This window comes from Paramormyrops kingsleyae, chromosome 14 (genome assembly GCF_048594095.1).
Source record: "Paramormyrops kingsleyae isolate MSU_618 chromosome 14, PKINGS_0.4, whole genome shotgun sequence".
Taxonomy (NCBI): Eukaryota; Metazoa; Chordata; class Actinopteri; order Osteoglossiformes; family Mormyridae; genus Paramormyrops; species Paramormyrops kingsleyae.
This window is the reverse complement of record NC_132810.1, coordinates 12,536,127-12,563,121: the sequence shown is the minus strand read 5'-3', so window position 1 is coordinate 12,563,121 and position 26,995 is coordinate 12,536,127. Positions and strand designations below refer to the sequence as shown.

At 42.1% G+C, this 26,995-nt stretch overlaps 9 non-coding genes across 9 annotated transcripts; all 9 read right to left on the bottom strand.

The window, feature by feature from the left end:
* Positions 1–261: 261 nt before the first annotated feature.
* Positions 262–343, bottom strand: trnas-cga (transfer RNA serine (anticodon CGA)). Its single transcript has one exon. It is a non-coding gene; the product is annotated as a tRNA-Ser (tRNA).
* A 735-nt stretch (positions 344–1,078) lies between these two features.
* On the bottom strand, positions 1,079–1,160 carry trnas-cga (transfer RNA serine (anticodon CGA)). Its single transcript has one exon. It is a non-coding gene; the product is annotated as a tRNA-Ser (tRNA).
* Positions 1,161–1,894: 734 nt separating this feature from the next.
* On the bottom strand, positions 1,895–1,976 carry trnas-cga (transfer RNA serine (anticodon CGA)). Its single transcript has one exon. It is a non-coding gene; the product is annotated as a tRNA-Ser (tRNA).
* A 735-nt stretch (positions 1,977–2,711) lies between these two features.
* trnas-cga (transfer RNA serine (anticodon CGA)) lies at positions 2,712–2,793 on the bottom strand. The gene has a single exon. It is a non-coding gene; the product is annotated as a tRNA-Ser (tRNA).
* Positions 2,794–3,528: 735 nt separating this feature from the next.
* On the bottom strand, positions 3,529–3,610 carry trnas-cga (transfer RNA serine (anticodon CGA)). Its single transcript has one exon. It is a non-coding gene; the product is annotated as a tRNA-Ser (tRNA).
* Positions 3,611–4,349: 739 nt separating this feature from the next.
* Positions 4,350–4,431, bottom strand: trnas-uga (transfer RNA serine (anticodon UGA)). The gene has a single exon. It is a non-coding gene; the product is annotated as a tRNA-Ser (tRNA).
* A 740-nt stretch (positions 4,432–5,171) lies between these two features.
* On the bottom strand, positions 5,172–5,253 carry trnas-uga (transfer RNA serine (anticodon UGA)). Its single transcript has one exon. It is a non-coding gene; the product is annotated as a tRNA-Ser (tRNA).
* Positions 5,254–7,105: 1,852 nt separating this feature from the next.
* Positions 7,106–7,187, bottom strand: trnas-uga (transfer RNA serine (anticodon UGA)). The gene has a single exon. It is a non-coding gene; the product is annotated as a tRNA-Ser (tRNA).
* Positions 7,188–7,933: 746 nt separating this feature from the next.
* On the bottom strand, positions 7,934–8,015 carry trnas-cga (transfer RNA serine (anticodon CGA)). Its single transcript has one exon. It is a non-coding gene; the product is annotated as a tRNA-Ser (tRNA).
* Between the last annotated feature and the right edge of the window lie 18,980 nt (positions 8,016–26,995).

The window sequence follows — 26,995 nt, the reverse complement described above, 5'->3', positions numbered from 1 at the left end:
GGGTAATTTTCCATGTAAATATGCCTCATTCCAAACTGAGCTAGCAGTAAACCCACTTTGTCGCATACTCTGAGGGGACTTATTTACTTGTTTGTTTGGCAGAAGCAGGGCTGGCCAGTCCCTGAAGTAATGGGGATTTGGGGTTTGCTGATGGCCTCAATGGAGAAACCATTCTGCCAACCATGGAATTTGAACCAATGACCTTCATTTTCAAGAGTCCTAACATGCAGGACCACACACTGCCCCCAAAATATCCACGCGCGCTGTGAGCAGGGTTTGAACCTGCGCGGGGAAACCCCATTGGATTTCGAGTCCAACGCCTTAACCACTCGGCCATCGCAGCCTGATGCAGCAAAAGCTTTGACTTCTGATCAAGTTTGCATGTGCTATGCTTTGCACAACTCCCTGCAATAGATTTTTTTTAGATCAGCATCTCCACAAAGATGTGACTAATGCGCTATTCTACAAAATGAATAGGCGATAGCAATTTTTCAGCTCTGTTATAATCTTTCGGACCATTGTCATAAATGCAGTTCATCGTTCACCGAAACGTCGTTACGTGGTGCATGACTAGAGATGTTTGTTCAGTGTGACGCATCACAGTGCCTCTTTGCAACACAGCCAATGAGAGCAGAGCTCATCAACATATCTATGAGACCACCAAAAAAGGAACGACTGCTTATTTCATACTAGGGTCAAATAATAGAAAAATTAACACCTTCATATTAAAAGACTCAATATTCAGTATGATCCAAATATTCCGAGTTTTAATCCAAAAGCCAGGACATAAACCCGTTGAGCATAGGTTAGACATGCAGGGTAATTTTCCATGTAAATATGCCTCATTCCAAACTGAGCTAGCAGTAAACCCACTTTGTCGCATACTCTGAGGGGACTTATTTACTTGTTTGTTTGGCAGAAGCAGGGCTGGCCAGTCCCTGAAGTAATGGGGATTTGGGGTTTGCTGATGGCCTCAATGGAGAAACCATTCTGTCAACCATGGAATTTGAACCAATGACCTTCATTTTCAAGAGTCCTAACATGCAGGACCACACACTGCCCCCAAAACATACATGCACGCTGTGAGCAGGGTTTGAACCTGCGCGGGGAAACCCCATTGGATTTCGAGTCCAACGCCTTAACCACTCGGCCATCGCAGCCCGATGCAGCAAAAGCTTTGACTTCTGATCAAGTTTGCATGTGCTATGCTTTGCACAACTCCCTGCAATAGATTTTTTTAGATCAGCATCTCCACAAAGATGTGACTAATGCGCTATTCTACAAAATGAATAGGCGATAGCAATTTTTCAGCTCTGTTATAATCTTTCGGACCATTGTCATAAATGCAGTTCATTGTTCACCGAAACGTCGTTACGTGGTGCATGACTAGAGATGTTGGTTCAGTGTGACGCATCACAGTGCCTCTTTGCAATATAGCCAATGAGAGCAGAGCTCATCAACATATCTATGAGACCACCAAAAAAGGAACGACTGCTTATTTCATACTAGGGTCAAATAATAGAAAAATTAACACCTTCATATTAAAAGACTCAATATTTAGTATGATCCAAATATTCCGAGTTTTAAGCCAAAAGCCAGCACTTAAACCCGTTGAGAATAGGTTAGGCATGCAGGGTAAATTTCCATGTAAATATGCCTTATTCCAAACTGAGCTAGCAGTAAACCCACTTTGTCGCATACTCTGAGGGGACTTATTTACTTGTTTGTTTGGCAGAAGGAGGGCTGGCCAGTCCCTGAAGTAATGGGGATTTAGGGTTTGCTGATGGCCTCAATGGAGAAACCATTCTGCCAACCATGGAATTTGAACCAATGACCTTCATTTTCAAGAGTCCTAACATGCAGGACCACACACTGCCCCCAAAATATCCACGCGCGCTGTGAGCAGGGTTTGAACCTGCGCGGGGAAACCCCATTGGATTTCGAGTCCAACGCCTTAACCACTCGGCCATCGCAGCCTGATGCAGCAAAAGCTTTGACTTCTGATCAAGTTTGCATGTGCTATGCTTTGCACAACTCCCTGCAATAGATTTTTTTTAGATCAGCATCTCCACAAAGATGTGACTAATGCGCTATTCTACAAAATGAATAGGCGATAGCAATTTTTCAGCTCTGTTATAATCTTTCGGACCATTGTCATAAATGCAGTTCATCGTTCACCGAAACGTCGTTACGTGGTGCATGACTAGAGATGTTTGTTCAGTGTGACGCATCACAGTGCCTCTTTGCAACACAGCCAATGAGAGCAGAGCTCATCAACATATCTATGAGACCACCAAAAAAGGAACGACTGCTTATTTCATACTAGGGTCAAATAATAGAAAAATTAACACCTTCATATTAAAAGACTCAATATTCAGTATGATCCAAATATTCCGAGTTTTAATCCAAAAGCCAGGACATAAACCCGTTGAGAATAGGTTAGACATGCAGGGTAATTTTCCATGTAAATATGCCTCATTCCAAACTGAGCTAGCAGTAAACCCACTTTGTCGCATACTCTGAGGGGACTTATTTACTTGTTTGTTTGGCAGAAGCAGGGCTGGCCAGTCCCTGAAGTAATGGGGATTTGGGGTTTGCTGATGGCCTCAATGGAGAAACCATTCTGCCAACCATGGAATTTGAACCAATGACCTTCATTTTCAAGAGTCCTAACATGCAGGACCACACACTGCCCCCAAAATATCCACGCGCGCTGTGAGCAGGGTTTGAACCTGCGCGGGGAAACCCCATTGGATTTCGAGTCCAACGCCTTAACCACTCGGCCATCGCAGCCTGATGCAGCAAAAGCTTTGACTTCTGATCAAGTTTGCATGTGCTATGCTTTGCACAACTCCCTGCAATAGATTTTTTTTAGATCAGCATCTCCACAAAGATGTGACTAATGCGCTATTCTACAAAATGAATAGGCGATAGCAATTTTTCAGCTCTGTTATAATCTTTCGGACCATTGTCATAAATGCAGTTCATCGTTCACCGAAACGTCGTTACGTGGTGCATGACTAGAGATGTTTGTTCAGTGTGACGCATCACAGTGCCTCTTTGCAACACAGCCAATGAGAGCAGAGCTCATCAACATATCTATGAGACCACCAAAAAAGGAACGACTGCTTATTTCATACTAGGGTCAAATAATAGAAAAATTAACACCTTCATATTAAAAGACTCAATATTCAGTATGATCCAAATATTCCGAGTTTTAATCCAAAAGCCAGGACATAAACCCGTTGAGCATAGGTTAGACATGCAGGGTAATTTTCCATGTAAATATGCCTCATTCCAAACTGAGCTAGCAGTAAACCCACTTTGTCGCATACTCTGAGGGGACTTATTTACTTGTTTGTTTGGCAGAAGCAGGGCTGGCCAGTCCCTGAAGTAATGGGGATTTGGGGTTTGCTGATGGCCTCAATGGAGAAACCATTCTGCCAACCATGGAATTTGAACCAATGACCTTCATTTTCAAGAGTCCTAACATGCAGGACCACACACTGCCCCCAAAACATACATGCACGCTGTGAGCAGGGTTTGAACCTGCGCGGGGAAACCCCATTGGATTTCGAGTCCAACGCCTTAACCACTCGGCCATCGCAGCCCGATGCAGCAAAAGCTTTGACTTCTGATCAAGTTTGCATGTGCTATGCTTTGCACAACTCCCTGCAATAGATTTTTTTTAGATCAGCATCTCCACAAAGATGTGACTAATGCGCTATTCTACAAAATGAATAGGCGATAGCAATTTTTCAGCTCTGTTATAATCTTTCGGACCATTGTCATAGATGCAGTTCATCGTTCACCGAAACGTCGTTACGTGGTGCATGACTATAGATGTTGGTTCAGTGTGACGCATCACAGTGCCTCATTGCAATACAGCCAATGAGAGCAGAGCTCATCAACATATCTATGAGACCACCAAAAAAGGAACGACTGCTTATTTCATACTAGGGTCAAATAATAGAAAAATGAACACCTTCATATTAAAAGACTCAATATTTAGTATGATCCAAATATTCCGAGTTTTAAGCCAAAACCAGCACTTAAACCCGCTCAGAACAAGTGAGGCATGCAGGGTAAATCTCCATGTTAATATGCCTCATTCCAAACTGAGCTAGCAGTAAACCCACTTTGTCGCATACTCTGAGGGGACTTATTAACTTGTTTGTTTGGCAGAAGCAGGGCTGGCCAGTTTCTGAAGTAATGGGGATAAGGGTTTGCTGATGGCCTCAATGGAGACATCATTCCGCCAAACATGGAATTTGAACCAATGACCTTCAATTTCAAGCCACAGAGTCCTAACATGCAGGACCACACACTGCCCCCAAAACATACATGCACGTTGTGAGCAGGGTTTGAACCTGCGTGGGGAAACCCCATTGGATTTCAAATCCAACGCCTTAACCACTCGGCCATCGCAGCCCGATATGGCAAAAGCTTTGACTTCTGATCAAGTTTGCATGTGCTATGCTTTGCACAACTCCTTGCAATAGATTATTTTTAGATCAGCATCTCCACAAAGATGTGACTAATGCGTTATTCTACAAAATGAATAGGCGATAGCAATTTTTCAGCTCTGTTATAATCTTTCGGACCATTGTCATAAATGCAGTTCATCGTTCACCGAAACGTCGTTACATGGTGCATGACTAGAGATGTTAGTTCAGTGTGACGCATCACAGTTTCTCATTGCAATACAGCCAATGAGAGCAGAGCTCATCAACATATCTATGAGACCACCAAAAAAGGAACGACTGCTTATTTCATACTAGGGCCAAATAATCGAAAAATGAACACCTTCATATTAAAAGACTCAATATTTAGTATGATTGAAACATTCCGAGTTTTAATCCAAAAGCCAGCACTTAAACCCGCTCAGAATATGTTAGGCATGCAGGGTAAATTTCCATGTTAATATGCCTCATTCCAAACTGAGCTAGCAGTAAACCACTTTGTCGCATACTCTGAGGGGACTTATTAACTTGTTTGTTTGGCAGAAGCAGGGCTGGCCAGTCCCTGAAGTAATGGGGATTTGGGGTTTGCTGATGGCCTCAATGGAGAAACCATTCTGCCAACCATGGAATTTGAACCAATGGCCTTCAATGTCAAGCCACAGAGTCCTAACATGCAGGACCACACACTGCCCCCAAAATATCCACGCACGCTGTGAGCAGGGTTTGAACCTGCGTGGGGAAACCCCATTGGATTTCAAGTCTAACGCCTTAACCACTCGGCCATCACAGCTAGCCCTCGCACTGCCTTTGTTTTTGGATGAAGTTCCTATGTGATTTGTCTAGTAAATAACATATTCACAGATTTAGGAATTACTTCTTTCTGCTTTTATAGTCTGGAAGGAAAACTGCAAATGTAGTGCAGATGCAAACAGACACCTTCTGTGTCCACCTCTCCATCAGATGGCTTGGCATTGACTCAGAGCATTAAGGAAGGATGTTTGCTTCTCACATCGAGTCACAGGATTCCCAACTGTCTTTACTGTAGCGGTGACTGCAGTCAAGAATAGAGACTTAATAATGTTCTAAAACTGCACAGATTCAAGTAACTGTAAATAAATGGAGTCAAGGTGACCCAAGAGCTCCCGTTCGGTAAATTGGAGGTAGGTAATACCACTTGACAAAATTTGTCATAGCACCCTGGCCCCCCTGGCAAATTTAATCCGCCACTGGCTAGAGGCTGCAATATTGGTACTAAGATAAAAACATTTATTTTCATTTCAATTGTATGGGATCAAAACGATAATCAGTGGCATCCACCATCCCAACTACTTAGTCATAGAGCAGCACTTATACAGACCATGTTATTTGGTGAATGGGCAGTGCACATATACTTTTTTGGTTGAAAGGGCATGACTTTCACCTGTTCTAAAGGTGCCATAGATGGAAAAGCTGACTTTATCTCAGCATAGTTAAATATGGAGAGTTTGGTACATGGAACCGACGTACCGTGAATCTCAAACACTGTTGTTCCCTCTTTCAAATATAAATTCCACTTATGTAAAAGAAGGTGGCAAAATGGGCTGATTCAAGAATCCTAGATGGTTATGCAATAGCCTTTTCTACAACCCCAAACATAACATTCAACAGCCCACTTTCAAGCCCAACAGACCTAGACAATCCGCAACATGTGTTATCTCTCTCGAACGAGCATGTGGGCACGCTTTCCACAAGTGCACCTGCCAAGTAAAAACATGTATACTAAAAACATATATAATAGCCATTGCTCTAAGGTTATTTAATACTAGTAGACTAAGTAGGCAAGTCCTATTCAGGGGCACGTTTCCCGAAGGCTCCCGTTAGCAACTTCCATACACTATAGGGGCAAAAGTAGAGATGCACCACTCAATCAATAAATTCAGGTATTTCATTCAAATCCATTTCCACAGGCATATAAAATCAAGCACCTGGCCATGAAATCAGGTTTACAAACCCTTGTGAAATAATGGGTCATTCTGAAGAGCTCAGGGAATTCAAGCAGGGTCCTCTGTAATAAATCAGTGCATGAAATGTTTTGCCTACTAGATATTCCATGGTCAGCTGTAAGTGGTATTATTACAAAGTGGAAGCGTTTTAGCGCACCAGAGACTCAGCCACAAAGCAGCAGACTACGTAAAGTAACGGGGCATGGTCACCGAGTGCTGAGGTGCGTAGTGCATAAAGGTTGCCAACTATGGTTTTCGGAAGCGTACTCCAGGTTAGCAGGGGAATCGTAAACAACATTATGAAGTCTTTGATACTGACATTGACAAGAGGCATCTATACTACCTGTAGCCTGCTTTTGGTTAGCTAAGCAAATCAATATTGAAGTCAAAAAAACTCAAAGCAGAATTCCAAATTCATTAAAAACAATACGTTTATGAGCTAGTAGTAAACCCACTTTGTCATATACCCTGAGGGGACTTATTTACTTGTTTGTTTGGCAGAAGCAGGGCTGGCCAGTTCCTGAAGTAATGGGGATTAAGGGTTTGCTGAAGGCCTCAATGGAGACATCATTCTGCCAAACATGGAATTTGAACCAATGACCTTCATTTTCAAGAGTCCTAACATGCAGGACCATACACTGCCCCCAAAGCATACATGCACGCTGTGAGCAGGGTTTGAACCTGCGCGGGGAAACCCCATTGGATTTCAAATCCAACGCCTTAACCACTCGGCCATCACAGCCTGATGCAGCAAAAGCTTTGACTTCTGATCAAGTTTGCATGTGCTATGCTTTGCACAACTCCCTGCAATAGATTTTTTTTAGATCAGCATCTCCACAAAGATGTGACTAATGCATTATTCTACAAAATGAATAGGCAATAGCAATTTTTCAGCTCTGTTATAATCTTTCAGACCATTGTCATAAATGCAGTTCATCGTTCACCGAAACGTCGTTACGTGGTGCATGACTAGAGATGTTGGTTCAGTGTGACGCATCACAGTGCCTCATTGTAATACAGCCAATGAGAGCAGAGCTCATCAACATATCTATGAGACCACCAAAAAAGGAACGACTGCTTATTTCATACTAGGGTCAAATAATAGAAAAATTAACACCTTCATATTAAAAGACTCAATATTTAGTATGATCCAAATATTCCGAGTTTTAATGCAAAAGCCAGCACTTAAACCCGCTCAGAATTCAGTAGGTTAGGCATGCACGGTAAATTTCCATGTTAATATGCCTCATTCCAAACTGAGCTAGCAGTAAACCCACTTTGTCGCATACTCTGAGGGGACTTATTAACTTGTTTGTTTGGCAGAAGCAGGGCTGGCCAGTCCCTGAAGTAATGGGGATTTGGGGTTTGCTGATGGCCTCAATGGAGAAACCATTCTGCCAACCATGGAATTTGAACCAATGGCCTTCAATGTCAAGCCATAGAGTCCTAACATGCAGGACCACACACTGCCCCCAAAATATCCACGCACGCTGTGAGCAGGGTTTGAACCTGCGTGGGGAAACCCCATTGGATTTCGAGTCCAACGCCTTAACCACTCGGCCATCACAGCTAGCCCTCGCACTGCGATTGTTTTTGGATGAAGCCACAAAGCAGCAGACTATGTTAAGTAACGGGGCATGGTCACCGAGTGCTGAGGCGCGTAGTGCATAAAGGTTGCCAAAGCTCTGTTGACTCAATAGCTGCTGTAAAGTTCCTGTAAGTTTCATGGCCAGGTGTCCCGATACTTCTGTTCAGTTGCATAGTTCCACCTCTGTAAGTTGGCAACGTTGTGAGTAACTATGTTTTTCTGAAGCGTACTCCAGTGGCCTGTACTACAAAGCGGGTTTACTGGCTTATCAGGGTAACTTTGCGAGTAACTTGATGACGTGTGGTGTAACTTCGCGATTAACCCGTAATACAAAAGGTGGGTAGGTTTTAGTCGAGGCATGCTGCAATAGAAATTTACGCTAAGTCTCAAAACTTTTTGTTCTTGGTTAAGTCGAAGTTTCTGCGTAAGCCAGCCCTATATGAGCACCACCCCTCCAACTACAATTTCTCCAAAGACAATGCCGGCGCACCTGGATGATCCGTACAACACCTGAATCGTGACGGCCGGGCTCTCTCTGTTAATATGTATGAAATGGAGCAATGGCATATAATATGCATACAATGTATTAATTAATAACTGTTACAGAGAAAGACATTCTGAAAACCCAGTGGGGTGTGCATTGTTCCCTGTTGTCCACTGATCACTAGATGTTCCTGTCTTGTCTTGTTTTAAAGTTATTAACCCATTCATGTATTGTCCCATTATACATTATACGGATACATTCGAACATTCAAAAATTAATGAAAATTCGTACATAAAGCAATCTGGGAATCAAAGGGGTGCGCAACAGTCGCCATGAGCCCAAAATACTAAACCACCATGTCATTACAGCTGAAAGGACCTATTATATTAGCTATTAACATGTTTTGGCACAAATCACCAAATGTTTTGAAGCGAAAAAATCATTGGTGTGCATCAATGTCTGTGTACTGGACATCACAATTCTGTCATTGAAAACTCCCACCTTACTTCCGTAAAGTTATTAAAGCCAGAAAACTGAATATGGAATATGAGGCTAAATTAACCGCGGTGACAGGTTCCTAGTCGTTTTCTCACTACACATATGCTTCTGTTTTGTCCTGTTGTAAATCATTTAATTGTTTGTTAAACAAAGGCTCACCTAATTCTATGAAGTGTCATATGAACAGACAACTTTTTATTATTAGCTGTAAAACATAGAAACACGCTAGACACAACAAAACTTTCATAATGAGTAGAAATATAAATACATAGCCCTGCGTACCACTTGACATGATATTTTTATATTTCATCTTTACTTGCTGCCACGTACGCTTTCCACTACTATTGCATTTGAAATCGGATCAGTTATTGTTAACATTACAGTAATGGAACTTCAGGGAGCATTACATTACTTAGCAGCATATAATAGGTGACTTCTGAATTGTGTCGCATCTGTTAGCCTCTGTAATTATTAACAGTATTTCAATTCTTTTCAGAAAACACTTCATTGTCTAATACTCGGTCGTGAGATATTTTAGACCACGTTTTATGACCATGAAAATGTACGTATGCATTTTCTCCGTCGTCAATACGTTGCCAACAAGCCTGCCTGCTTTTGTTGGCTGCAGTGGTATTGGACTTTCTTTACAGCGTTGATTTAAACTCCTCATAACAAGGCATAATTAGCATACAGTCTTCCTCCGTGAAACATGGAGATCGCGCTATGAGTCAAACGGTGCCTTGCGTTGCCGAACGTGCTCCATATATGTGAACGCACACAAACTTCAATGCAGTTAACACCGATTTAACAAATCAACTTCTTAACTGGCGTCGTAGTACTGATTAGCCCCGATTGAGTCAACCTGATTTTGTCAACCTCGCGTTCACAAATTACCTCCGGGTTAAGTCTGATTTGGTTAAACCCCCTTCGTAGTACAGGCCACTGTTCTCAGGTAAATACCAGGAGCAGGTGTGGCTCATCAGAAGCCAGGTAGGATAGAAAATGTACCGGATAGTAGCTCTCCGGGACCGGAGTTGGAGAACCCTGTTCTGAGGGATAGCCAACATGGATTTAGGAGAGGTAGATCCTGTTTAACGAATCTACTTGAGTTCTTTGAGGAAGCTACAAGTGAAACTGATCACAAAAAGGCCTACGATGTGATCTACTTAGATTTCCAGAAGGCCTTTGATGCTGTCCCCCACAAACGGCTCTTGCTTAAGCTCAAAGCTGCAGGAATTTTGATTGAAAACTGGTTAACTGACAGGAAGCAGCGAGTAGTTATTAGAGGCACAATTTCACAGTGGGTCTGCGTTCATAGTGGGGTACCGCAGGGTTCAATTTTAGGACCACTATTGTTCCTAATTTACATTAATGATATTGACACCAATACACACAGTAAACTGATTAAATTTGTAGACGATACCAAGGTGGGTGGTGTAGCAGATACTGATCTAGCAGCAGAGAGGCTACAACGGGATCTGGATTTAATTAGCAACTGGGCTGATACCTGGCAGATGAAATTTAACATAGATAAATGTAAGGTAATCCATGCAGGGAGCAGAAATATAAAGTACAGATATTTTATGGGTTCCACTGAAATAAAGGTAGCTGATTACGAGAAAGATCTCGGTATGTATGATGATGCTTCTATGTCCCACTCTCACCAGTGTGGGAAAGCAATAAAAAAGGCCAATAGAATGTTGGGTTATATCTCCAGGTGTGTGGAGTTTAAGTCAAGGGAGGTGATGCTACAATTATATAATTCCTTGCTAAGACCCCACCTAGAATATTGAGTGCAGGTTTGGTCACCATACCTTAAGCAGGACATTGCTGCCTTAGAAAAGGTGCAACGGAGGGCTACGAGAATGATTCCTGGTCTTAGAGGAATGTCTTATGAGGAGAGGTTAGCTGAGCTGAATCTGTTTAGCCTCGAGCAAAGGAGACTAAGGGGGGACATGATCCAGGTATATAAAATTCTAACAGGTCTGGTTCAGCCAAATGGCTACTTCAATATTAGTTTAAATACTAGAACTCGTGGCCATAAGTGGAAATTAGTGAGAGAACATTTTAGGTATTTTAGGAAGCACTTCTTTACACAGCATGTAGTTTGACTATGGAATAGTTTTCCTGCTAGTGTAGCACAAGCTAAAACCCTGGGTTCCTTTACATCAGACCTAGATAAGATTTTAACAATTGTGAGCTATTAGTTAAGTTCTCCCCAAACGAGCCTGATGGGCCGAACGGCCTCCTCTCGTTTGTAAATTTCTTATGTTCTTAACTGTCTTTCTTAGTTAAGTGTTGTCTCAACGAATGTCCGACGTGTGGGAACAGATTCCCAAAAGATCGTTTTGTTGGACAAAATTCCACGATCTCACTACTAATGTCGTGTAATAAATATAATAAGGGAATGTTTTGTTACAATCGATTACCTTTTGGGATTACATCTGCTCCATCCATTTTTCAGAGGATAATGGATCAAGTGTTACAAGGACTTCCAAATGTCCACTGGAGGCATTCTGCCTGGCAAAAAAGCAGCTAGCCAGTCATACTTGCCTGCGATGCCTCACCCTATGGTGTCAGAGCAGTCATTTCCCACCTACTGCCTATTGGTAGAGAAAGACCAATAGCCTTTGCCTCCCGCACGTTAAGTAAAGCCGGGCAGAATTATGCTCAGATTGAGCAAGAAGCATTAGGAATAATATTTGGAGTCAGACGCTTTCATTCATATTTATATGGCTGTAATTGTACCTTGCTCACTGATCACCGCCCATTAACGACCATATTGAGTCCCAGTAAGGTAATCCCTTCTATGGCTACAGCAAGATTGCAGCGATGGGCCCTGTTATTAGCAGCACACGATTATACCATTGAATATAGATGCGCAGCTGACCACAGCAATGCGGACAGTCTATCGCGTCATCCTCTTCCAGCGCAGCATGAGGCAAAACACGGGACAATTGATACTGTTCTTATGAATCACATTGAAAGTTTTCCGATCTGTTGCACTGATGTGAGAAGAGAAACCAGATCTGACATTACACTCTCTCAGGTCATGGAAATGGTGTCAACGGGCCGTTTTCCATCAGCCAAGGACAGTAACCTGGCCCCGCATTTAGTACAGAAAGATGAGCTCTCATCACCTCCACATCGGTCAGACATCACACACACAGACACTCCAGTAACACCTCATCAGACACGTAATGGACATCCAAGACGGACCTGTAAACCACCGGACAGACTGAATCTTTAAACTGCTGGTGAGCAATTTGTGGAACTGTTCAGTTAGTGAGTGCCATCTCAAGAAAGGGCACAATAATGCCTTGACACACTCAAGGTGATGGGGCGGTCTACCCCAGCCTTCTTTAGGATACTGTTTGTTTGTCAGAAAAAAAAAATGTATAACTATACTATATGTTACAGATTGTTGATTTAGCATACATAGGATACGTGAATTACAACCTCTTAATACCAATTAGTGGTTCACTGTATTCGGAATACTAAGTAACTGAATAAGGGGGAGGAGTTGTGATGTATTGTCAATTTATTGTTTACTACTCCACACCGGTAGAGGACACTACGTACCTATGCCGAAATGTGTTGCGTTGTCCATAGACGAATAAATCAGTCAGGAAGTACGGCAATAAGTGTGCAGTTGTGTTTGTGATAGGTATCATATTGATGCTGATACGTACATAACTATAAGTTATATGGAGAGTACATAACATCAGCATTCCAATTAATTCCAAAATAATCCAAGGAAAACCGTACTTATATTAAAAAGGTCAAACATGAAATGCAATGACTGAAACTGAAAAAAAAAATCGGTTAAAATAATATGAACATGAAGATATTTTTATATTTTGTTTAGTTGCTGTATACTTTTAAAGTTTATTAGAAAAACAGCAAAGACAAGATACGCTTTTTTGTGCAGAACATTTCACACGGATGCGATTGAAGGTATTTTACGGATATCAAATAATACAGAATAGCATTATACAGTAAGAATGACATGTGAACTTAACCTAGAAAGTTCCCGTTGGCTATAGAGATCGAACCAGGAACTTTCACGGTGCAAGGCGACAGCATAAACCAGGGGTCATTAACTATATTTGTCAGAGGGCCAGAGTTTTACCAGACATTCTCCTTGGGGGCCGGACCCCCAAGAAGAAAATCAAATAAAAATCTAATTTTGGCTTAACATTATGTTTAATGTTTATACTTTTTCCATTTCATTACAAAACTGAAGGCATATAGTCATAAATGGTGGTTATTCTGACAAGAGACTCAGTTGTTGTTATTTTTAGTTGCTTTAATAGTGTGGACCACTATTTTCTTTTTGCTCCTCACAATTTTGGAATCCAGTCGCGGGCCGGATTGAACGGCTCAGCGGGCCGGATTCGGCCAGCGGGCCGCCAGATGATGATCAGTGGCATAAACCACTCTACCACACTGTGCTTGTAACATTTACGTAACTTACGCATTTAATCTGTCTACAATTCATTGCCAAGCCAACTTCCTGTTTTTATTTATGGCCACAGTATTGCCTTTTTTAGCGATTACATCTTTGTATTTTTCATACAGCTCCATCAGCAGTGTTTGTTCTGCGGCGGAAAAAAAGCATCGCTCTCGTCCAAGTATGGCTACGTTCACACTGCCAGCCACATCGTTAAATTCCGATTTTTTTGCTCAGATCGGTTTTGTCTATCTTGACGGTTCACGTTCATAAGCACAAGTGACCTGTATCTGACTGTAATGTGAACGCATCGGTCCTCCGAAACGTCACGCATGCGCACATTGATACGTTTTTACACGGGTAAAAAGTTGGTCGTAAAACTGGCACGTTGTGCGGCCATGACCGCTGCGCTGATTCGAGTCTTTTGCGTCTTTAAACTTTGACTTCAGGCTCTTTATTTTTCTTTGGCATTGCAGCCACGTTCTTGTCCGCGCTGTGCCATTTCTTTGGCAATTATTTCAAATACTACTCTATTACGATAGGTTCATTCCAGTTCAGCTTGAACAGATTCATTTTCCTAAATATCAATTAAATCTCCATCTTCTCCATCCTTCCACTGACTGTTATCGCATATCTCCTCTATTTTTACCTTCCTGCGCTGCCGGTGCAGGCTGATGTCAGCGCATGCGTATAAGCAAAAAAACCACATTAATTCCGACCTGAGCGTTCACATTCAGGTCGCATGGCCGCGAATCGGATACGTATCCGATTTAGTACCACATATGAAAGTGGCACAAATCCGATTTGAAAAGATCAGATTTGCGTGTCCACACATCCCTGAAAACATCAGATCTGTGTCACATTAAGGCAAAAAATCCGATTTGAGTCACTTCAGCATGGCAGTGTGAACGTAGCCTACGTCTCGCTGCGACCTGCGGGAAGGAGGTGTTGGACATCCAACCCCGCCCACATCCAACCCGGCCTACCCTACGTCACCCCATGAGCCCGTCAATCATGCCGTTCATTCATCCTTCGTTTACGCAAATCACGCTGATGTTCTCAAGAAGCATTTTACAGCGCTTGATTTACGCTTTAATCCGGCAATTTGTTTTACAGTAAACGTCATTGTAGTAAATGGAAAGAGTACGATCTAAAATAAAAATAAAAGGTACAGCATAGTAAATACATAAACCAGTAACATAGCTGTTTATTATCAATCACAGTATTATTACGAATTATGATTTTTTATAATCGTATAGGAGCACCCTCATATATGCGGTCCGAAACGTCGCTATGCGGCGCATGACGATGCTTCATTCATAGTCACAACGGTCACGTGGTGGGCACATCAGGACTGTATTTAAACGTTTTAGGACTGTCTATCCTTCTTTATGTCGCCTGTAAAATGTCCAGAATATAATTTCAATCCGATATCAATCTAATGCTTGTCTGTGTTGATTGGTTAATATGTTGATTGGTGTATTAATATAGCCGGAGTAATAAAACCCATTGCAATCAAGTATACAGTGCCTTATAAAAGTATTCAGTTATCACCATTTTACTCAATTACAAATGAGTTAAACTTTTTCCAAATCAGCATTTTATTGCATTTCCAAAGGCACTGTAAGTTATTTCTGTGCTAACATTAAAATTAAATAAACTTTCTTATAATTTAATGTCAATATAGATGACAAATTATTCATTAGTGATACAGATGTGCTACTTATTTCCACATAACTCATCATCATTTGGTGCTACTGTGCCTTTTAATGAAAAGCTGATAAAACTTAGCAACAATCGCCAACATTCATACACAGTATGCGTATACCTGTTAAGCTGTTCTTATAAGTCTCTTGACAGTGCTGGCAGCTGTCCAGGCGATACAATCGTCGGAATTGTGCTTGGTAGACCGCACTGTACAGTTTCCATGGCACTACACCTGTAGGTTTTAAGAATGATAAATTTAAGAATGATTCGCTGTTAAGAATGATCACTTGTTAAAGGGAATACAAGCATCCTAACCCAAAAGGTATTCAAATATCATAATATATTTTATACTTACTGTCAAGCCACTGAAAATGCGCTCGGGCACGGAATGTTTCCCTTCCAACAAAGTTACAAAAAAGGTGACAGACAAGTGACAGCTTTAAAAAAGCTTTGTTACCATCGAGCAGGACTACTTCTAAGAGGATATCCTCCAGGACATTGAGGGGGATCTGTGAAAGAAATCATAGAAGCACATAAATATTATTTTACAATATTTCTGTAATGAAACAAAAACAATAAAAATACCACAACTTCTACATTCCAACTTCTTAAAATGAATCTCATTGTTTTCACATTTTTGTAGGGTACAGCACAGTATAAGCACAGAGAAAAAAAGAGAAAAACAGCAGGTTCAGCTGTAACATCAGCTACACAAACTGATCTATGCGTTCAACACGTTGAATTGTACTAAAAGAAATTATATTGTCACAAGTATTGTAAAACTATGAAACATTTTAATGGTATCATATAGAGGTGACTCCACCTGAGGGCACAGGTGTAAAACAGAATTTGATCACGTTGGGCACCAGACCTGGAAAAAGGCAGTCATGATACTACCAGCTTGTCAGACTGAAAGGCTTATATGCATATGGGTCAGGACAATGCATCAGAGTGATAAATATTACAGCATCAACTTTGTAAGGTGTATCAATCCCCACCTTTATCAGATCACTAAGACCTATTAATCTGACTCCATTAAACTATGCTGCTGTTTTTAATAGGCTCAGTGGTGGCCTAATGGTTAGGGAAGAGCACTTGTAATCAAAAAATGCCACTGAGGTACTGTAAGCAAGGTACCACCCCCAAGCACTGCTCCCTGAGTGCTGAATCAGCTGCCCCCTGCTATGTCATGATGTCACATATGGGTTAAATGCAGAGGACACTTTTCGTTGTTGTGCGTCAACAATGACAACTAATCACTTCACTTATAAGCCATGCACTATGAGGCATCACATTAGATATTTAAAAAGTATGACACAAAAGGAATTGTATTACACTGATTAATGAATAGTTTGTTTCCATAGACAGTAAGCTTAACTGATACAGTACAGACCAAATTAGATGTAAAAAGTTGTAATAACACCCATAAACAATGACAACTGTATTACATGAAATGGTTGCCAATTGTTAAATGGTCAGCAATTAAACCAAACAAATGTAACATGTTATCAAAAATTAAGCTTATCAGATACTATAGATAATTATTTAAAATGGGACCAGATGCACACAGAGCTGTCCTAAGGTGGTATACAGTCATACCTCGCAGGTTCCTCAATCTCATTACACTCACTGGCTTCTCCTGGCACATAACAGCTCGTTGTCCTAATTCACCCTGTACTTACATATAGGGTGAATTACATAAAACAGCTCTGTCCAGAAGCAGAAGACGTGTGTTCGTGTGAAACATACCTTTGTCATTCAGTCTGACTGCAGCATCAAAACCTCACATGCCATCCTGTAACTTCCTGTATTACATTTTGCAACTTTGTTTGAATACTTTCAACTAATGTTGACTTGCAACTGCATCACTAATATTAATGCATGAATTAAATGACATTATTTGCAGGAACTTGCAAGACAAATGCTACTTTTGAAGAATATTTGGCTATACTTAAGATGCAACATGAAATGGATCATTTAAAAAATATTTGATGTTCCAATAGCAATACTGAAAGTGAATTGACAAATGTACTGAAAGACTTACGCAGAGGACCCAGTGCCCAGGTTTCCACACAGGAAGTAGGAGGCAGTCTTTGGACGCTGCATCATCCTATATGTGATAGAAAATAAATATAAATGTACTTTTAACTTTTCCCAGAGCCATATTTTTGGTATTATACACTTCTGTTACACAGTTATTAAAGATACTGTAACTCATTGGCGGAGCGGGGGGGTGGCTTACTGGGCTTAAGCCCGGGTTGTTGTTTCAGAAGCCCAGGGTCTTTTGGAGTGTAATTTATTTCATAGTTAGATGCCTGACTGACAACTGTATAAAACAAAAACTACACACAATATTCGAAGCACATAGCGCACAGTCGTAAATTCCCCATAATTTTGGTATGATCCGAGCTCAGGCACTAGGCGACTGAGCACAGCACTTACGCATGTGAGCGAGGGGGGAGAAGCTGCTGCCTGCGAATTTGCTGTAGGAGAAGTGCAGACAGGCAGACAGAGGAGAGCTTAAGTTTGACCAGGTACCAAAGCAAATCATTCGTACTGTACAAATAATGTAAATATGACGCTGACAAAAGATTGATATCAAACTTTTCACTTGACCCATATTACGTTACTTGCTCTTCGAGTGAATCAAGAAATGGCGAAATGAAAAGCCGAACAACAATGCTGTTTTTTTAGAGAGTCTTAGGTTACATGTGTGTTTATTTCATATTTTCAGTTGTTACCCTCCACGGCTAAATAAAGCACTCTAAATCGGTTTCAGTTATGTACTGGTGTACACAACAATGGACATAAGGGGCTTCTTTCACAGAAAAAAACTCAGGTAAATGTTATTTTATATATTATGCTTTGTATGTTGTTCAATATATTTCTATGCAAAAAAGAGGAATTTCAATACACAGCAGCATATTCACAGTTGAAACCAAATATTTACATACACTTTAGGGAAAAAACATAAAAACATTTTTTTACTGTTAAACATCAATTTAGAGTAAACTTTTTTGTTTTATATAAATAAATATTGAAATACCTTTTGAATTAGTTAAATGTCAGAATAAAGAGAGAGAGAGAGAGATGTCTATTTTTTATCACTTTCATCAAATTTAGGAGTATATATACACTAAGTTTATTGTGTCTTTAATTAATAAGAAAACTCCAGACGATTCCATTCTGAGCTTAAGAAGCTTCTGATAGGTTAGTAGAGTCACAGCCTAATAAATCTTCAACTTCACAGCATGTTTTTCAGTCATTTCCTCCCCCCCCCCCCCCCCCCAATCCCACATGCATACTACCCTTTGGGGCTAAGCCCCGGGTGTATAAAATGTCTGACTCCGCCTCTGCTGTAACTGCACCCAGATTCGGCATATCCCAGTGTAAGGTGCTGCAATATGACAAAACTCCATGTCAGTCATGTCCTTGTTATGAATATAACCAGGACATCAAATCAACTACTTATTTCTATACTAAAGTAAAACAGAGAAATTCAACGATAGATACCCATCCAAAAATTAAAAAGGGGGGAAAAAAGGCCATTTTAAGTTTAATAACATTAATGATATTTTTACTCATGAACATGCATAACAGGGTGAAGGGCACAGATTTACATTGGGACACAAACTAAAGTTTAACTTACTGACAGAACAGGCACTACATCGTTTCCGTTCTGCGGAAAGTCTAGCTTTCTTTAGCTACTTTCATGGCAGAAACAGGGCTGATCAGTCCCTGAAGTAATGGGGATTAGGGATTTGTCGATGGCCTCAATGGAGAAATCATTCTGCCAACCATGAGATTTCAAGCAATGACCTTGAATTTAAAGGCACAGAGCCATAACATGCAGGACCATACACTGACCCCAAAACATACATGCACATTGTGAGTAGAGTTTGAACCTGCGAAGAGAAACCCCATTGGATTTCAAATCCAACGCCTTAACCGCTCGGCCATCGCAGCCAGGGGCAACAGACGCTTTGACTTCTGATTAAGTTTGTATGTGCTATGCTTTTGCACAACTTCCTGCAGTAGATTTTTTTTAGATCAGCATCTCCACAAAGATGTGACTACTGCGTTACTCTACAAAATCAATAGGCGATAGGAATTTTTCAGCTCTGTTAAATCTTGTGGACCATAGTCACAAATGCAGTTACGTGGTGCATGACTAGACATGTTGGTTCAGTGTGACGCATCACAGTGCCTCACTGTAATACAGTCAATGAGAGCAGAACTCATCAACATATCTATGAGACCACCAAAAAGGGAATGACTGCTTATTTCATACTAGGGTCAAATAATAAAAAAATGAACACCTTCATATTAAAAGACTCAATATTTAGTATGATCCACACATTCTGAGTTTTAAGCCAAAAGTCAGCACTTAAACCTGCTTGGAAGAGGTAAGGCATGCAGGGTAAATTTCCATGTAAATATACATCATTCCAAGCTGAGCAAGTAGTAAATCTAATTTGTCATACACCCTGAGGGGACTTATTTACTTGTTTGAACTTGAAGTAATGGGGATTAAGGAATTTGAAGCATGACCTTAACCATGGAATTTGAAGCAATGACCTTCAATTTTGAGCCACAGAGTCCTAACATGCAGGACCACGCACTGCCCCCAAAATGGTTTGAACCAGCATGGTGAATTCCCATTGGATTTCAAGGCCAATGCCTTAACCACTCAGCCATCACAGCTACCCCTTGCATTGAATTTGTTTTTGGATGAAGTTTCAATGTGATTTGTCTAGTAAATGACATATTCACAGATTTAGGAATTACTTCTTTCTGCTTTTATAGCCTGGTAAGAAAACTCCAAATGTAGTGTAGATGCAAACAGACACCTTCTGTGTCCACCTCTCCATCAGATGGCTTGGCATTGACTCAGAGCATTAAGGAAGGATGTTTGCTTCTCACATCGAGTCACAGGATTCCCAACTGTCTTTACTGTAGCGGTGACTGCAGTCAAGAATAGAGACTTAATAATGTTCTAAAACTGCACAGATTCAAGTAACAGTAAATAAATGGAGTCAAGGTGAGCCAAGAGCTCCCGTTTGGTAAACTGGAGGTAGGTAATACCACTTGACAAAATTTGTAATTACATTTTCTTGCCCAATGTCCCTCGAGAGTAAGCTAGAGATGATAGTAGCAAAGAAAAACTCCCTCACAGGAAGAAACCCTGGGAGGAACAAGATTCAAAGGGGGAGCAGGCAGGGAATGTCCAACATAATTAAGTCCCGATATATAGAGCAGCATTGTGAATAGTCCAGGTATAAATGTGGAAGGTCCAGTGAAATTATGGATGCTGATGTCTGGGCAGGCAGGGGGGCATGCTGTACTCGTTGGCGATGCTTCTTTCGATTCTTCATAATGTCCAGCCACTTGCAGACTTTCTCCAAACACCTGCACTTTGATGTTCTGCCCCTGGTGACTATGCAGCTCCTCCAGCACACAGAAATGGCATAAGAACTCTTCAGGGAGCTTCACTACCCTTGGGTCGAAGGAAATATGATTGTATTGCACTATTTCTAACAAACTTTAAGCATTCATTTTTATATATGAAAGAAATATGGTAAGTCAATAACACATTCCCAGCCTAGATGACTAAGCATCATAGGGTATGCTTATGTATAAGGTATGCTTACTTCTCAAGGGAATTTTTGCAGACAGGAGAAATATCCTTCAGCAAAATCCATTTCAGTATCATGAAACTGTCTGAGAAGGAAAACAGCAGCTTTTCTCTGAATCTGCCTAGAACCATCACTACCTAGGAAACTACAGTAAGCAAAAAGGAACAAACTAACAAAAACAATCTCTTTTGCCACTTTGGGCAGCACAAAAGGCATGGAGATCCAGATTATCCCGAAGTGACAGATAGCCCCAATGTGCAAGTATGCAGAGGTCCACAGTGAATCTCTACCAACTTGTCAGCTCTGCTCTCCTGGTCTCCTCTCACTGGTTGTCTGTTGTCTCCCTCTTGTTGTATCACTTCAGCCAGTTTCATGCAGTTGAATGAAGTAGGCCTCCAGGAGCTTCTTCCTGCAGTAGTGAGAAAGGCCAAACTGGTCCTCGGCCCCCTCCTCACTCTGTTCTGCCTGGCTGCTTCTTCTGCCTGGCGCTGGCAGCACTGCCAGCAAGGCCTCCATTTGGTTGTCCCGGAAAGGCACAATACTTGAATCCCAAGGTCCCTGTCTGGCTTGCAGCCACTTCCTTTCTTCCACAGCATCTCATCATCTTCATCCATTGAAGCCTTTCGACCAAAAACATCATATTCTTAGATGACTTGGTTTCTAACACCAATGTGGCAAAGCCTTTGGGTTATCATCAAGAAATGGGCAATATTGCTTTAGGACCAAAAGACAGCTCAATTAGGATGGAAGTACTAAGCATGCCGGTACTCCGAATAAATAAGTCTTTACTAGCTGGTCCCACTGCATCACAATATTTTAGCCAGAATTTTTGTGGTTTTTTTTGTGTATTTTTGTGTGTGCTGCAGAAATAAGGAGGCCAAATGTATGTGCAGTGCATACAGGCCGGCACCCATGCTGCATTCCAACTGCACTCACACCCACACACCCAGGGCTGGGGGAGGGGTATCACAGTGGAGGGGGGGCTCTCTGTAAAGTTGTGGGAATTTTGCGTGATTATTTGTTATCAAAAGGAGCACTTTTACAATTTCTTGGCCACAATTTATTGGGGTGCTTGCTAGATTTTGCAGAGCCCCCCCTGCCCCTCTAATAGCCACACCGGCTTAATTTAAACAAAAATGGTGTCTTGAAAGAAGGTTGACATGATTCACTTACAACACTTATTTTTAGAAAAAGTCAAAGTTGCGTTTCATATATTTATTAAAAGTTATTTTTGTTTTATTCAACAAGTATGCCAAGCATAATTAACATATTTAGCAATTACTATTGATATCTTTTATATAAATGTGTAAAGGTTTAACTTCAGCAATGCTTTCTTTGTATGGCGTGTCGCAAGTCTATCACGTTAAAAAGGATTCATAATGGGTGTGGTTTTCCTACGGCGAATTCGACAACAGGGAGTGGCCGTGTGCAAACACTGAGTAAAAGTGGTCTGTCGGCATTCACCTGAGCGGGAGTACAATCAGCGTGCAGGTAATACTTTTATCCTTTTTACTTATTATCACGTAGCAGAAGCGTTTCGGTTCACAAATCAGTAGTTGTGCTACGCGGATCTTTTTTTCAGCACGAAGGGCACAGGATGGGGAAGTGAATAAAGAATTCGTTACTGTGCAAAGTTATACTGAAAGTTAGCCGTCTCTTCCTGTAGTTGCGCCTGGGGGACCGTCCGCTACTAACGAGTAGATGTTGTGTGGTCAATGGAATGATACCAACTAGTAATCTGAGTTTCAGGGGCACGTCTCCTGTAATGATTGTACCGTTTTAATAAGCTAACGGTTATGGAAGTTGCGAGAGTAGCCACCTTCCTTGTGCCTGCCATTGTCTCGTGCAGACTGCTGAGTATTATTACGCAGAAACAAAAACAAGCGCCAATGAAAAGCAGAGCGATTTTTTACGCCGATTATTTAGACTACCGGCATGCATTACACCGCTAGTATGGGCAATATGTAAATTTAGTTAGTGTATTTACGTTGTAAATAATGTTATACAACTATAAAGTGGATTGCGTGTGTTTTCGTTAGGGTCTCCGCGAGTGTGAACGTTCTTTAAATGGTTAGCTTCCCTGGCTATGCTGCTGCTAGTTTAATGGTGGCAGAGGGATGTCATTAAAGTGTAAGGGGACCCACAGTGAGGTGGGGGCTCGGGCTGCTTTGGTCCCCGCCAAAGTTGAAAGCAAGGCCGCGCCCTTGTTAGTCAGAACTTCGTTTTAAAACAGCTGTTGTCTCTGTTATTAAAGTGTCCCACGCAAACACGGCAATATTTTAGAGACAACTTATGCTTTAAAATGTAAAATTACGTTTGGTAAGTTAATTATTCAGCGTTTTTAGAATAGAATGATATTGTTCGGGGTCACTAACTTTGGTCATCTGGCTGACGTGAGATTTTCAATTCGAGACAAGACTGCACGCTTTCACATGTATGTAACGGTTTTCTTAACTACTAAATAGTCCGTAGGGTTTGCAAACTACTCCAGCGCTTTTATACACACACACACACACATAAATATATATATATATATATATATATATATGCGCGTCATAAGGTTTCGTTTGTTCGTGTGAATGTTAGGCCAGATGCGTGAGAGTTAGTAACCCTGTATTGTTTACAGATTGGCCTACTTTATTAATCGCCGGAGGGAAATTCTGTTTTCTTTTTTTTTTTTAATTATGGCTATGTGCCACCCGGCATGAAAAAGCAGTATATAAAAGAAAGTTATTAAATACAGCAGCAATAGAAGATGGACAAAAATAGTCAGTGTTTACTTAAATTAGAAATTTAAAAAACAAAATTAGAACTTATGTACAAGGGAAAATACAAATATGCTAAACAGCCGTATCAATAGTACTGTTCAGTCATGAGTAATGTTGAGCAGGAAGTGGTGAATCCTCTTTGTGGACACTGCACAATCAACGCACAAATTGATGTCATGTGTGATGCAGTGGGTGAGAGTGTCATAACCCCGCCCCTCCCCCCCCCCCCCCCCACCACCAAACCACGTCTGTGGACTCAAAGCTTCCCTTATGCGTCATTTCCCTCTGCAGACCATTTCCACACTGTGCTGATGGTCACTTGCTGGCACAGGATCAGAGGCTTGTATAGTGGCAGGAAATGTACCAGGTTGTGGTCCGATTAACTCCAGAGCAGAGGTCCGATTAACTCCTCTTTTGTAGGGCATGTTACAAAGTAACTTAAGGTGGGTTGGGTGGAGCTGAGAGAAGCATGAAGTAGCCAGTGATTAGAAATGGATCATGTGGGTGTCAAGTTTGAAATCTTGATACTAAGGAGTGGATGACGTCGCATGCAGCCCCAGAAGAGGGCAGGATTCCTCATTGCAGAAGCTGCTTTTTTCACAATAATAACTTCATATAGATGTGAGGAAATGTCAGTGATTCACATTCATAGCTAGTGTTCCATCTATAATAATGACATTTCATGTTCTTGTATAAAACAATTTATACAAAAACATTATATGGATGAAGATCTATTCCTGATTTCCTTTTCAGACAAAATGCAGCAGCAACACTGTGTGGAAGCTACAGAAGCTGCAAAAGTTTCCAGTCGAGATAGTCCTTGACCTTTGTCGTGAAAGCACCCAGTGTTAAAGGCAGTAACTAAGGTCAAGGAGAATGAAAATAGTGGGGTGGCCAGAATCATTGTAAAGCCTCGGGTCATTCAACATTCTAAGCAAAGCCATCTCAGTGCTCACTGCTAGCTCAAAAACCTGCTTGGTGTGTCTCGTTAATGTTATTAATGTTATTCATTAACTGTATAGACACAGCTTTCTGAATTAGTTTGCCAAGCAGGGGAAGGTTAGAGAGAGGCCTATTATATGCTGAGCACAGAGGAGTTTAATCAATCCATCCATCCATACATTAACTACCGCTTGTCCGGGGTTCAGGTCGCGGGGGTAGCAGCTTGAGTAGAGATACCCAGACCTCTCTCTCCTCAGCTACCTCTACCAGCTCTTCAGGGGGATGCTGAGGCGTTACCAGGCCAGCCAACAATATAATCCCTCCAGCGTGTCCTGGGTCTGCCCCGGGGCCTTCTCCCTGTAGGACATGCACCGAAAGTCATTTTCCATGGCCTCACCGAACTCCTCCCACGCCCGGGTTTTTGCTTCTGCGACCGCCCAAGCCACGTTCTGCCTGGCCTTTTGGTACCCGTCAGCTGCCTCCGGAGACCCCCGAGCTAATAATACCCGGTAGACCACCTTCAGCTTGACAGCCCCCCTCACCTCTGGTGTCCACCATCGGGTACGAGGGTTACTGCCATGACTGGCACTGACCACCCTGCAGCCATAGCTCCGTACGGCCGCTTCCACAATGGTCTGACCGGCTTCTTCCCCTGCCACCTGAGCCAACTTACCACCAGGTGGTGATCAGTTGACAGCTCTGCCCCTCACTTTAAATGGTAACTGGACTGCATTTATATAGCGCTTTTTACTACTCTTATGAGTACCAAAGCGCTTTACAGTTATGCCTCACATTCACCCATCCACACTCACATTCACACACCGGTGGCGGAGGCTGCCATGCAAGGCGCCAACCTGCTCACCGGGAGCAATTTGGGGTTCAGTGTCTTGCTCAAGGACACTTCGATGGGGTCAGGAGGACCCGGGGCTCGAACCTGCAACCCTCTGGTTGCCGAACGGTAGCACTACCTCTTGCACCACCATCGCCCCACTTTATCCGAGTGTCCAAGACAGAAGGCCGCAGATCAGATGATACGATTATGAAATCGATCATCGACCTGTAGCCCCGGGCATGTTCGTACCATGTCCACTTATGGACACCCTTATGCTCGAACATGGTGTTTGTTATGGACAAACCATGCATTGCACAGAAGTCCAATAACAGAACACCACTCGGGTTCAGGTCAGGGAGGCCGTTCCTCCCAATCACCCCCCTCCATGTCAAACTGTCATTGCCCAGGTGAGCGTTGAAGTCCCCCAGCAAAACGATGGAATCCCCACGCTGCGTGCTAACCAGCATACCACTAAGGGAATCCAAGAAGGCCGGGTACTCTGAACCGTCATTCGGTGCATAAGCGCAGATGACAGTCAGAGACCTATCCCCGACCCGAAGACGCAGGGAGACAGCCCTCTCATTCACCGGGGTAAACTCCGTTGTTAATGCACCGAGCTGTGGGGCCACCAGTAGCCCCACCCCAGCCCGGCGTCACTCACTTGCCGCAACTCCAGGAGAAAAGAGCGTCCAGCCCCTCTCCAGGAGATTTGGTTCCAGAACCCACACTATGCGTTAAAGTGAGCCCGACTATATTTAGTCGATGTCACTCAACCTCACACACAAGCTCAGGCTCCTTCCCCACCAGAGAGGTGACATTTCATGTCCCGAAAGCCAGTTTTGTCAGCCTGGGATCCTAGTCTGGGTGAGGGAAAGGAGACTTCAATAGAATGCTTTATCATAGGGTTCTTTCAGATTGCTCTTTGTTTGGCCCCTCCCCTGGGACCTTTTTGCCTTGGGAGACCCTACCAGGGGCTATTGCCCCCGACAACATAACCCTTCCACCATGATAAGGTGGCAATCCAAGGAGAGAATTCTCCTTCCTTTAATAGAGGGCAGTCTGGGGTCGAGTGCATCGTTGGCGATGCAGCGTACTTTTCGCGTCTATTTCAGTTTATATCTCACTGAAATCTTAATGTAGAATCATGAAAAAAAACGCTGGCTAAATCCGTAATCTGTTTTCTTTTCAAAACGTCCATTGTCGGATGTATTAAAGTTTTTAAAATTAGGTTAAATTGGCAAAAAAGTAAACCTTACTTCGTTTTACCTGCATCGGGGGCGTGTAGTACCGCTGTCACCCGAACATAAGAACTATACAAACGAGAGGAGGCCATTCGGCCCATCGAGCTCACTTGGGGAGAACTTAACTAATAGCTCAGAATTGTTAAAATCTCATCCAGATCTGATTTAAAGGAACCCAAGGATTCAGCTTGCACTACGTTATCAGGAAGACTATTCCATACTCTGACTACACGCTGTGTAAATAAGTGCTTCCTTAAATCCAGTTTGAAATGTTCTCCCGCTAATTTCCACCTATGGCCACGAGTTCTTGTATTTGAACTAATGCTGAAGTAACTATTTGGTTGAACAGCATCCAAACCTGTTACAATCTTATAGACCTGGATCATGTCCCCCCTCAGTCT